The sequence below is a fragment of the Antedon bifida genome, chromosome 1 (assembly GCF_963402885.1).
Source record: "Antedon bifida chromosome 1, ecAntBifi1.1, whole genome shotgun sequence".
Classification (NCBI taxonomy): domain Eukaryota; kingdom Metazoa; phylum Echinodermata; class Crinoidea; order Comatulida; family Antedonidae; genus Antedon; species Antedon bifida.
Genome location: NC_136226.1, coordinates 28,373,128 through 28,386,657, shown reverse-complemented (window position 1 = coordinate 28,386,657; position 13,530 = coordinate 28,373,128). Strand labels below are relative to the sequence as shown.

The following is a 13,530-nucleotide window of genomic DNA, read 5'->3' as shown; positions in this document are numbered from 1 at the left end:
CATTTTGGCCGGGAGACTCCCATATGTTAGACTCGTGTCCCAGCATAATATTGTGCTCCCGTTTTTCCCACATTTTCTTTCGGATTACAAAGATAACTGAATTTGGATTTATATGTGTGGTTTTCTGCATTAAAATATAACAAAAAGGCTTACACACAAGCAAAATGATGATATTTAATCTATTGTACGACTATATGTAGTCATAATTTTCTGATTTTGTTCTCAACAAGAAGAAAAAAAAAATTCAAATAGAAAAAAAAATGAAAGAGCGCCCTCTTCATTGTATATGATAGCTGCTACAGTATTTCAGGGCACTGTTTGAATTAGACTTGCCTCAAATCTCTAGCTGTTGTTTTTTATGGAATTTTGAAAGTATTATACATATGAAACGCCATGTATGTCAAAAAATTTATCTTTTTACCAATATTAAGTGAAGAATCCTCATCTAGAACCTAGACTATGTTTGAATGTATATTTTGAACAAACTAAAGCATTTTTTGAATACAGTAAATGTTCACATCAGTAAAATGTTGCGTTGCGGCTAGGCGAAACCATTGCACTAAGTTATTTCCATTCCATCCATGTATGGCAAACATTTTACCACCAAGTTTAAAATTGAATGAGCATGATCAGTGATCAAATTAAAAACATTACGCTATTGCTAGAATACTGGAAAGTATTAACTGTATATTGTGTATAAAATCAACGCCGGCACTGTCTTAAGTATTTAGTAATTCCTGTATTGCTTTTAACAGTCATTTTGCTTAATTAGTAATTTCTTATCTTCACACAATTTCGCTAATGACCCTTTGGCCGAAAGCAGCTAACGATCGAGGAGATATGCTAAAAAGACTTAAGAGAGATCCAATGCTCTAATCAAAACAGAAATGTTACTTTAAAATCATTATTCTGTTGATGTTTTATATGCAAATTATAAACACATTTCTTTCCCAAAGATTTTTTCTCATGATCTTTAATGAACTGCAACTTGTGAGACAATAGTTTTAAAGTGAACTTTTATCCAGAGGGGACAATGAATATAGAACAGGATTATAAAAGATTCTACATCCTTAGTCCTTGTCATACACATGTGACTACAGGGTAATAAACAAAAAATTTGAAGAATGCAAAAGGTTAAAGCACCTGACCTATTGAATTGGATTCTCTTTAGGAGTTCTTTCACTTTTTTTTGCAGATTTAGTCTGTCACTGTCAAGTCAAGTCAAGTCAAGTATCATTTATTATCATTTGTTTTAAGAAAAAACATAGAAATTCTGTTTGCTCTGTTGGCAGAGCACAATATCTAACAGACACAACACGAACTCAAAATAAAAACATTACAAAAAGTGTCTACATGATGTTTAAGGCTCTAATAGCTCTTGGAAAGAAACCATTTGTAAATCGTGCCTTATTGGCCTTAATAGACCGAAATCGCCGACCGCTGCGCATCAATAGAGGCCGGATGAAATTGATCATCTTTGATAGACACTGCCTTTTTCAGAAGACAATCCAAAAAAATGTTCTCCAGAGACAGTTGTGCAGATCCAATTATACGCGATGCGGTCTTGACTATTCTATTTAGGTCACGCTTTTATTTTCAACCATTAAACATAGTATTTTTTTAGCAGTACACAATTTAATATAATACAACAAAAAGGTACGTGAGACAGCATCTACTATAGTTGAATTGAAATATTTTATTTATTCTGGGCGACCTCTTCAGTCAAAGACTGGTCTCCCATAAGGCCTAGTTATGATCAGTGGCTGTGATGTACTAGTACACCGGGGTAACCCCCTACTCGTCTCGAAAGATGTACTAGGTTCTTTAAAGTGCACATGAGCTAGATGTGTACACTAGACCTACGGTTTATAGTCCTTATACGAGAAAATTCCTTCTACCACCAGAACCTAATATACTTGTGGAAACGACTTTTTCACTTTGTACCTTCTATAACTTGATATCAGTAGGAAATGGAAAATGAATTCATTCTTAACATATTCATTTTCAGCAGTACAATCTAATGATGATATCAAAAATTGTTCATCAAAAAAGATTTACGCAGGTGTTTATAGTAAATTGCTTATAGTGTTCAGCTGATTTTTCTAATATACTTTTTCAACCCACCTTTTTATATTGAAATATACTATAGAAACCTGTATGAATGAATGTATCAGAAATCAATCTATAAAGGTCACATTAAGGTGACCTAATTTCCAATCCTCTAATTTATCATGACTTGTTAAGTTGCAAATAGTACTGTAGGCTTAAATGTAAATAAATATGACCTGGTTAAAGTTTGACTTTGTATTCAATCAATCTTTGTATGGTACATTTAATTAACCTTAAAGCAGGATGTAAAGCTCTGTCTACACTATCAAACTAGTTTGACAAAAAAGTTTGATGTGCCCAAATATGGCAGTGATGTGCCTAAATATGGCAGGATGACATCATCGTGTCCATATATGGGCACATCAAATTTATTTGAGACTAGACAAAGCATTACAAATACTGAAAAGAAAATAATGATATACTGTGAAAAAGAAACTATACCACATGAATGGATAATACATTGGCATTGCACTGCCATGACATTGGTGCAGGTTTTTACACAAAAGAAACGAAACCAATTTACACAGAAGAGCTTTAACGGTAACCAGTAAATAGTAAGCGGAAAGCAAAAATATAGAATTCTATGTTCATTTTTTATGACCATTTACACAAAATGCAGAGCAGATTGGCGGTTGAGCAGAAACCCGCTCAGGATAGATACAGATTCTACATGGAACAAGCTCTTTTTCGCTACCATTACTGCTAAATTAGCTTTTAGAGAGGGTTTCAATTTGAAGCCTTTAAAATGTCTCTCCGTTCCGAAATTAAACATGTACCTAGAGTGAACAAACGACGAACAACGCTTCCTTTCTTATGTCACGGCACAACAATTAAAACACTGTGCTATAATATATGCATTAAACTATCGTTTTTCGATACCTAGTTATATTATTAATATATACTGAGAACACATCAAATTTCTGTTTGTAAATAATAGAAGCTTGTATTGAACTATAAGCAGGGTATTGTTTGAAAGGTTCAGCGAGCATCAATAGTGTTGAAATTTACAATGGCGTTGCTTGTTAGGGTGGAATGCATGAGCTAATAAAAATATAAAGCACTATATGACAGATGCCTAAAACTGCAAAATAATTCAACCAAAAAATATGAAATTTCATCGACAAAAATTACAGATTATGGTACCGTTAATTACATGTGTGTTCTAATAATTTCTTCATGTAGAAAATTGTTAATGGTGGTACAAAGTTTTTTTTCAGTTTTAATTGCAGAATGTTACATGTGCACGATATAACTTTTGTGAAGGGTTAATTGGCTATGATGTTTTAGTAGAATCACTTTTAGGTTGACTATAAATGTTCATTATTACTAACAAAAGATACAGGTTTATGTTTCAGAAAAAAGTAACTGGATTCCCACAGTATTATGTTCAATATGAACAATATATTTTTACAAAGATTTGAATTTTGGTTTTCCCATTTTTTCCAGAGATACAGTATTTCTGATGATGAAATGAGCAGTAAACCAGGGAGCCATGTTGCAAATAGGATAATGAACGGCAAATGAAAGGAGGTGCTCCAAGTATTCTTATCTACTGCAACACCAAACAGCTTTGGGATTTTACTAAGATACATAGACCTTCCAAAAAAGTGAACAATATAAACATATGGACCTGTTTCTGCTGCCAAAAAGATACATACAGTATTCTTATATGGTATATTTATATATATATTTATATATATAGCAGTTATGTATTAATTATTATTATATGTGTTAATAAACTTAATACAGTATTTATCAATGGTATATCATTGAATTTTAAAAAGACACTGTTTTTGCCAGCCGGAAAATACACTGCATTTCCTTCGTCTTTTTTGTAATATTTGTATACGGCCTTAAAACCACGTTGAAACACCGGTTCTCGTCAGATCACCGAAGTTAAGCAATGTTGGGCCCGGTTAGAGCTTGGATTGGAGACCATCTGGGACTACCGGGTGTTGTATATGGAGCTGGGGCCCCATTAGGCATTTGAAATCGGCACTGCTGACTCTTATGGTAGCCCCTGCATCTAGTATCTGCCTCAGACGTATTGGCTTATGCCTCTCCTCTGGTTAAGATGGGCACTGGACGAGAGAAGCCCTTGGTCAATGTTGGGACCAGCCAAAGGTGCTTTAAACAGTCCTGGCTTAGTCATCATTCAGATGAATGTAAGACTAATTGACATAATAATAATAATAATAATAATAATATAATAACAACTTTATCTAAAAACGGATGCAACACTTGAATCACCATATTGGTGTTTTTCACAAGGCCGTTACTTACTACAAAACTATTTATACTATTACACAAGTGACATTTACGACAGAAGTCGGCCATTAAAAATAATAATTACAGTAAGTATTTCATTTATAGTTTAAGAGGCCATAGATAGAAACAGGCATTATGAAGAATAGCAATTCAATAGTCACAATCGAGTTTTAACTGGACAAAAATGAAAATGTTGTACACAAAAACCTATTTATTAAAATGTAAATGACATTTTGATGTACACCCAATTCAATGCCACTTGTGGTTATGTATGGTTTGATATCTGTCATGTTTAAAATAATTTACATGTCATTTTGAAAACTGTGGTATGGTGTTGAGTTATGTGTGGTTTTGAGGGCTATGGTTTGTGGTTTTGAAGGTCATGGTCTATGGTTTTTAGGGCTATGGTCTGTGGTTTTGTGGTATCTTGTGCTAGTGACAATTTGTACTTTTTCCAGGGTCTGCCTTTTTTCTAAATTGAAGAAAATATTCTTGGTTATTTTAATTTTTACATAGGCACGTATTAGGTAACAGTAGATTAAGAACTTCTATATGGTTCTCAACCATTAACCAATGCAACCGGACTTCCCAGTCTAACTACAAACAGTGTATTGTAAAATCATTCAAGCATAAAATGAAAACAACACAACAAACAAAAGGTAAACAATGGATGTATGTGACATGTGACACCTAAAGCTGTCGTATTGATTATGACAACATTCCTGTTTTACTGCAGTGAACTTGTGAAAACTGGTTTCCAAATATGTAATTCAACAAATTCATGAAATCAACAAGATTTCCTGAAAACTGTTAAAAAGCATGAGCTGTTCTTCTACTCGCATTTAAATCTGCCTTGAAAACTCATCTTTTTCTTTCAAATTGAGCTCTCTCATACATCGCGCATTTGATCACTTACTGCTGGAATTGGCGCTTTACAAATTCATATTATTATTATTATTATTTTTTTTTCTATAGTATCATATAATAATTAGTAATTATACTCTGACCATTTCCCAAACCAACAAATGTGCGCTCATGCATATTCAGTTATCCAAGTGTTGACTGCATTGGGAAACAACATCGTATTCTTCTGTACATTATAAATTTTTTTAAATTCTTTTTTTTATAGTTACTGAAAGTATTGAACTTTCATCAGGTTATAATTAGCAAAAATACCATATGTCCCAATTGATTTAATATCTAAAAAAAAACCTATAAACCTATAAACCTATTTTATATTTTATTTCAAGTTCATTAAACGACCCTATATTCTATGTTACTGTTAGTGTGTAAAAATTATTTACCCAAACTATTATAGTATTAAACTTTGTTATTAGCTTAAAATGAGCACAAATACAATACAGTATCTGTTTTAACTAAATTCAAGTTCATTAAACCCCATTGAGATGAAGAACACGCACAACAGTTTGTTAAGCTATTTTAAAATGTGAATTACACATTTAAGGAAAATATGTCTATTTTAAACTACACTAGTTCATTAACCAGACTTTGTGTAATATCAAGGATAGGTTACCCAAGTACATTAACATCTACAAAATTGTTGGTATACATTATTGTATTTATACACTTAAGAAGGCCAAGGACAACAATTTGTTAGGCCTAGAAAATCTTTAAGTTATCCCACAAAAAGAAACTTTATTTCTCAGTATACAGTAAAATATCCTTGAATTTATAATATAATAGTAATTGGTTAGGCCTAGAAAATTGTTAAGTTATCTCACAAAAAGAAACTTTATTTCTCAGTACACAGTAAAACATCCTTGAATTTATAATATAATAATAATCGGTCATGAACAAGAGTGTGTACAAATTTGAAAATACAGACCTACTTTTATAAACAAAGCACACCTAGTTCCCAAAGCAGCTGGGTATTGCCCGACCTTTGACATAGTTTTTTAAAGCACATTTTGATTAAGTTTTTAAGTTTAAAGTAGTAAAAATGCCTGAAACGTATCACCTGCCCTGTAAGATGAATGATTATATGTCATATTATGTATGTCAACCGAATTGTAGCGGATGTTGTTTACCGACAATAATCTTTTATGTTTTAATTTTGCGTACTTGGATTAAATAGAGATTTTCAGCAAAGACTATTACAAATCCTCGCATGTGTTACAAACGCAATAGGTCTCAAAGGGGAAGGGTGGAATAGAAAAAAGAAATGTAGTTTATTCTGCAACATCTGCTTTTGGTAAAAACACTCATAATAAAGTTCAAAGTACAAGAAATATATTCCTCTTTGTTGTTGCCATAAAAATCAGAACCAGTTTTCTGCTGTAGCAATTCTATGGGTGTAAAATTCGGACAAAAATTATAGGGTGGGATTAATAGATTAGATAGACTTAAATTGCATAAACAATGGAATTTTGTAAATTCTTGTGACCAAATTTAGCCTAAATTGGTGGGATTATATAATCAACCATGGGATTATAATCAGTCATACATTAGTATTTTATAGTAGGCCTATAAACATGGAGGTATACCTCCATGGTATGAATTAGAAACCAAAGATATAAATAGAAATTTAATTTAGGAATTTAAAAATAGGAATATTAAAGTTAACTTAAAACTTATTCTGACATAGCCTTCGTAGAGCGCACATATTTTTATTATTTTTTTTCCTATTAGGTTGAGGCAGAAATCATAGCTAAATATAACTTTAAACATAACCCTCAAAATAATCTATCTCAACTATTAAAAAACAATGGCAAATGCAGGGTTTTGAAATAGGTGGGGGAGGAGGGCCCAGTGTCTAAAAAGGGTAAAATGAAGGGCTGAGCTTAATTTGATTTCTTATCTTTTGCATTACAATTTTTGCGAAATTAAGGGGGGGGGGGAGGGCTGGTCCCTCCCCCAGATAATGTTGATGAGCAGACCCTTAGTATGAGGTATCCATGTTAATATATAGCGACCCCTATAATATCATAATTAGAGTCATGAATTATTCATGTTTTCATAGAAGAAAATAAATAATGCATCCAGGGGGGATCACAACAATGATCTATTGTGATTCTTGGATATAAAATCTTAATTCATTTGTGTACATTATTGTTAAAAAGATACCTCTCATCAACAACTGGGATGTAATCAGACAAAAGCACATTGTAATCTGAAATAGGAAGTATTGTAAGTTTTAAATTACACAATGAATCAAATTGCTTTGGTACATCAATATTATTGATGTTTGTCTATTTTAACAAACAATATGCCAATAGCTTGTTGTTCTTTAATTTAAATAACAAGCGCCTCGAGATGTATCTGTACAAAATAATCATTTAAAGTAATATCAATTCGCAATATCTTGGGTGGTATCATTAAATAAATTATTTCTGCCGAGATTTAATTTGTTTGTCCCACGTTGTTCATCCCACGCCTTTTGTTTCTTAATTATTTGGGGGTTTATTTACGGTAACCTCATACTTGTTTCTCCTCCTACGCGATTTCCTTCTCAACATAACAATCATCTATTCTTTCTTACTGTTCTTTAAATATTTTTCGGTAATATCCTTTGGTTCTCTGACGTGTTTATTACAGTATGTATTCTACCCATTACATAATTTGTTTGACTATTTTCATTTTATTTCAGTCATCAGCGAAGATAATTTTTGCTTCTTGGTAACAATCACAAGTGTGTAAATAACAAACACCACAAAGCAAACTATGTAGGCCTATAAATAATGTATGTTCATCATAATTACCATAGAAATAAACTTTACAAAATAATGATCCAATTTTGAAATAAATATATACATTGTACACTAATTTATATATTATTCAATGATTGTTATTTATTTTTCACTTTATTCCCACAGCACACCTCCCGCCATGTTATCCATCGTACACTGGTAGTAGAACCCCTATTCAGGAGCACTCCTATTAAAGGGACCTACATAGCTAGTTAAATGAGAGAGGGCCAATGCTTAACATCATGGCCAACACATATTCAGGTGATATCTCTTTTTTTTAGGTCCTAATGTATGGAAGGCAATCGCCGCCAAAAATACAAAAGTAAAACAAACAACGTACTTTCACAAACGAACAACCTACTTTCACAAACGAACAACCTACTTCCACAAACGAACGATCTAAATTAAAACAAAGAACATACTTTTACAAACGAACAACCTACTTTCACAAACGAACGAACAAATTTAAAACAAACAACGTACTTTAAAAAACGAACAACCTACTTTTACGCGAACAACGTATTTTTTACAAACGGACAGCGTACATTGATAAACGAACAACCTGCTTTACCAAACGATGTAGATTGCCGAATGAACTAAGGACTCGTCCATTTTTTAAGTTGGGTAATTGCAAAAGTTCCGATAAGAGGATATGCCTTAGAGGGATCTCACAGCGAGAAGCCTGTATCCTGCGCGCGTAAGCAAAACTCATCCTGACAAATGGAGGAAAAGTGACCCTCATGAAAACGTTTTCTGGAAGATTTTTTTTTTTTTTTTTTCTAGATACGAATTCATGTAAAAATGTTGCGTATCGGATGTTGTGACATCATTTTATGGCCAGTTGAATTATAAAAGTCGTATTTTTATCTTTTGCGTCATAGTTCATTTAAAATAGCGCGCATCTATATTCTACGCATCCAAATTCTTCTACACGTTATATGTTGTTGCTCAGATAAATTCCTTCCAAAATTGCCATCTTTGTGTTCATTTTGATGACGTCATCATGATAAAAATTGAAATAAAAGGCGGGTCCCATAATTTTACCTATGCTACACTGTATGTAGTTATATAGTGTATACTCTATATTCTTAGACACAAAATAGAGAGCTCACTATTAACAACATTTTATTTTCCTCAGGTCATGTGGTGTTTTTATACCCGACTTAAAAAATGGACGAGTCCTTAGTTCATTCTGCAATCTACATCGTTTGGTAAAGCAGGTTGTTCGTTTATCAATGTACGTTGTCCGTTTGTAAAAAATACGTTGTTCGCGTAAAAGTACGTTGTTCGTTTTTTAAAGTACGTTGTTTATTTTACATTAGTTCGTTCGTTTGTGAAAGTAGATCGTTCGTTTGTGAAAGTAGGTTGTTTGTTTGTGAAACTAGGTTGTTCGTTTGTGAAAGTACGTTCTTTGTTTTAGTTTAGATCGTTCGTTTGTGAAAGTACGTTGTTCGTTTGTGAAAGTACGTTGTTTGTTTTACTTTTGTATTTTTGGCGGCGATTGCCTTCCATACTAATGTGTCCCCTTTAATAGGGGTTCTATATTGTACTGATTACATTAGTCACATAATATACCTACAGTATGCCCCGTACCTGCCCATTCAATCTCACCAAACTACATACTCCCTTCTTTCATCTCCTTATTGTACATTTCTAATCAAAAACTATCATCCTCTTCAATTTGAAAAACATCTTTTTTTATCAATCAGAAAATTAAGTATCATTTTATAATATTAATAACATTGAGTATCAATCTTAATTTCCTCCTACATTCAGTTTCTTTTGTAAAAATTCCATCTCTCTTATCCTTTATTAAATTCTACATCCTCCTCCTTATCTCGTCTTTCTTCTACTTTTGTACTTAGAGGTAAAAATGTCTCTTCCAATCTTAAGTGCCCTTATGCAACATCCTTTTATCTTTAATAGGAAATCTCTTTGCTGGTACCAACCTCTTTATCATCTATTACTTCTCAATTTCCTCTTCATCATCATCTTTATACTAATAATAATATTCATATTTAATATTCTTCGATTAAGAATTATCATTTAGTAACAACCATCATGATTAAAAATTTTTAATACTAGAATATTCTGCGAGTGTCTAAAATGTTTGTAAAAAATATAAGTTTCGAAAATCTCAATATTTTAATAAATTGTGCTCATAAACTGAGCGAAAAACACTTGGAAAATGTAAAGAGAGACAGAAGGTGTGCATATTTTGGCCCCTAATGGTGATAAACTCAAGATTTTGTAACGCTTTTGTGAGAGATTTATATAATTTTAATTAAAAAGGATGGCTTTGATTCTTGAAAATTATGGACGCTTTCATGCAAGCAAATTAATTTACATCCAAAAATAATAAACAAGATGAAATCAATTTGTATACAGTAGTATAAAAAACTGGGATAAAGAAAATCTTTCTATGTATTGACAATTTATATCTTAAAATCTATAAAAATGATATGCAAAAAAATATCAGATAACATATTCAAATTTATGATACAATAATAATTATTATTATTGGTTAATTTTCTTTACGCTTAACTCGATAAACAACATCTACAAGAAGGTATAACAACCTTAAGCAATCAATACCAGAGAAAATCACATGTCCACATTTTCCATGTCGGTTTTGCAATAGATATAGCCTGTATGAAATTAAACCGTAGAGGAAGTATCGTTTGACCCAAATGAATGCATTAGTTGTACATAGTGCATTAGCAGAGCATCGTTTCAACCCACGCTTTACGTAAAGAGCCCTCAGAGTTAATCTGTCAAAATATATGCAATGAGCTACATTTAGAGTAATAACCAAACAAAACCGGAAACGATAGGACATATATAACCGACTTAATATGAAGATAAATGAATTGCAAATGTGCTATTAAAATAAAGAAGTGAAGCTACAGCTTAGGCTGGGTGTTAAAAGGTTTACAATGCCAAGGTTGGTATACTAGCCGGAAAATAAGCAAATGATGTATAATAATAATGAATACTAATAGGGTGGGTGCCAAAAAGAAAAGGTTGCCAATGGCAAAATGTCTAATGTCTAATGATATTGATAAAGTGCATTACATGTATGTATAGTGCCGTACATTCCAATGATCATTGCTCGTAGTGTTGCACGGACTTAACAGGGGCGTAGCCACCAGTATGGTTGGTAAGGTATCAACCTGAACACATTTTCACAGAGGCCTTTGACAACCTAGTGCCTTGAACAGAGATTGCTCCCTTTTCTTGCGAAAACCCCATGGCTACATCACTGCTTAGATGTTACACTATTCAACTACATGCTTCTTCCCTAAAGGGTCACACCAATTGGGCAGAAATGCGATCGGTCTAAAAATTATATTTTTGAAATAAACGGTTTATGCAGCAGAAACAGACCCTTAAATTTATTGAATGGGATTTTAAAGAAAGCATTTAATCCATATTACTATGCCGCATTTATGATTTATGAATTACCGCGACCAGACTACTTGCCAGATGGCCAATTATAATATTCATAACAAACATTATTATAATATAATCATAATTATAATATGGTATCTTAATTGTCTGTTCTATTAATACTCCTCCTAATAAGCATATTGCTAATTATAGCTCATTGGTAACTTTACAATACGCTGGAAATGAGGCTGCTGCAAACATCAAAAATACAATCATGATAATAAAAAGAACACAATACAATAATTTATGATTGTATATTATATAATGCACAGCACACACAATACATGTCATTATCGTTTAATAAATTACTACATGGACTAATCGAGTCATATTGATTCTATGGAAAGCTTTGGGATACAGTACTCCATAGACCCATAATAAAGATACGTATTCCAATTCATTTTAACCGCTTAACAGTGAAGAAATACACTATTTCTACAGCGATAATAAAATAATGTATTGTAGTAGTAGCTACGATAATTGATTACGAAATAATATTTAACGATTTTTGCATCAGATACTCAAGTGAGAAGTTCCTTCAACTCAAATAATAGAGTCGGTTTTGGTTTATAAACTATTAGTAGATTAAAAATATTTGCAAGAAAGTTGCAGGTTGACTCAGATGGGATTTGAACCGACAACCTCCAGATAACGGTCATTTACACATCACACCAGTGAGCTTGAGGTTGGATTAAAAAACGAAAAAAACAACAGTACTGGGTATGTGAATGGTACTCTACTGTAGAAATTGTCCTCTGAGACACCTCTATTTAGGGGACACTTTCTCGTGACATAAGGTATAGGTATATACCTGCCGTAGCAGGACCCAAAATTTGGAACAGATTACCAAGTCACATTAAACACTTAGACGACTATAATCAGTTTAAAAAACATTTAAAAGCACTATATTTCAAACATGTTACGATACTAATTGATGTGAAGCGCCGCTGATTATAATTAAATGTTGTATTATAAATGTGCGCTATACAAGTAATAATAATAATAATAATATAAGGTATTTATATTTGTCCTCAAGCTCAACTGGAAACTGAGGAAATTCGGATTAGGCACTCCTACCAGATCAGCACACCGGGAGATAATCCCCTTCTCTTTGCTAATAGTGTACCAAGTTCTTTAACGTGCACTACAGTATGTACACAGGACCAATGGCTTTACGTCCTATCCGAAGAACAAGGCAATGAGAGTAAAGAATCTTGCCTAAAGGATAGAGTAAGTATGGTAAAGATAAGTTCAAACCCATGCCTATCACATGCTAGTCCGATTTTATCATTACACCATCACTCTCCGGTATATATGGCACCCACCACGATTCCATAAGGTCTCCCATCCAGAATGCAACCGACCCAACATTGCTTAACTTCAACACTGTACATGGCCGTATAGACATGATGAGAAATTTTATTTTTAGCATAAATAACATGAAATTAATAATAAATACTAAATGGTATTATAAATATAATAACTAGTTTATACATGAAAAAAAATAGATCAATTTAAACAAAAATTAACATAATTATTAACAAGATAATAAAATTATATATGCATATACACGAAAGATACAATTTTCTACGTGCAATAAATGAATGGAAAAAGCAAAAATATTCATATACCGTATCTCGGTCAGGTTAATATAAAAAGATAAAATATTGCTCGAAGAAATAGGATATGTAAACCGTCAAACTGTTCTATTAAAAACATTCTGTTCGGTATCATAAAGGAAAATAAAAAAATATCATAATAATAGACAATAGTTACATATTATTATTAAGTGGTAATTCAAGGCAGGATGATTTGATTGGCAAAAATGACGGGAAAAAATGTAGAGCGTGACTACAAGACAACCAACTGTCGTAGTATGAAATTAAGTTTATAATCGACTCCTTTATCTAACAGACCAAATCATTTTTAATAATTTTATTTTATAAGAGTTACTGTACTCATAAAACGTTTTTTAAAACGTTCTTCAATGTGTTCT

The 13,530-nt window shown here is 32.4% G+C and overlaps 1 protein-coding gene and 1 pseudogene across 4 annotated transcripts in view; one reads left to right on the top strand and one right to left on the bottom strand.

Moving 5' to 3' along the window:
* LOC144848658 (apoptosis regulator R1-like) overlaps positions 1-13,530 on the bottom strand; it is a 45,125-nt gene that overhangs the window by 12,050 nt on the left and 19,545 nt on the right. The window lies entirely within an intron of this gene.
* Positions 3,953-4,073, top strand: LOC144853967 (5S ribosomal RNA; annotated as a pseudogene).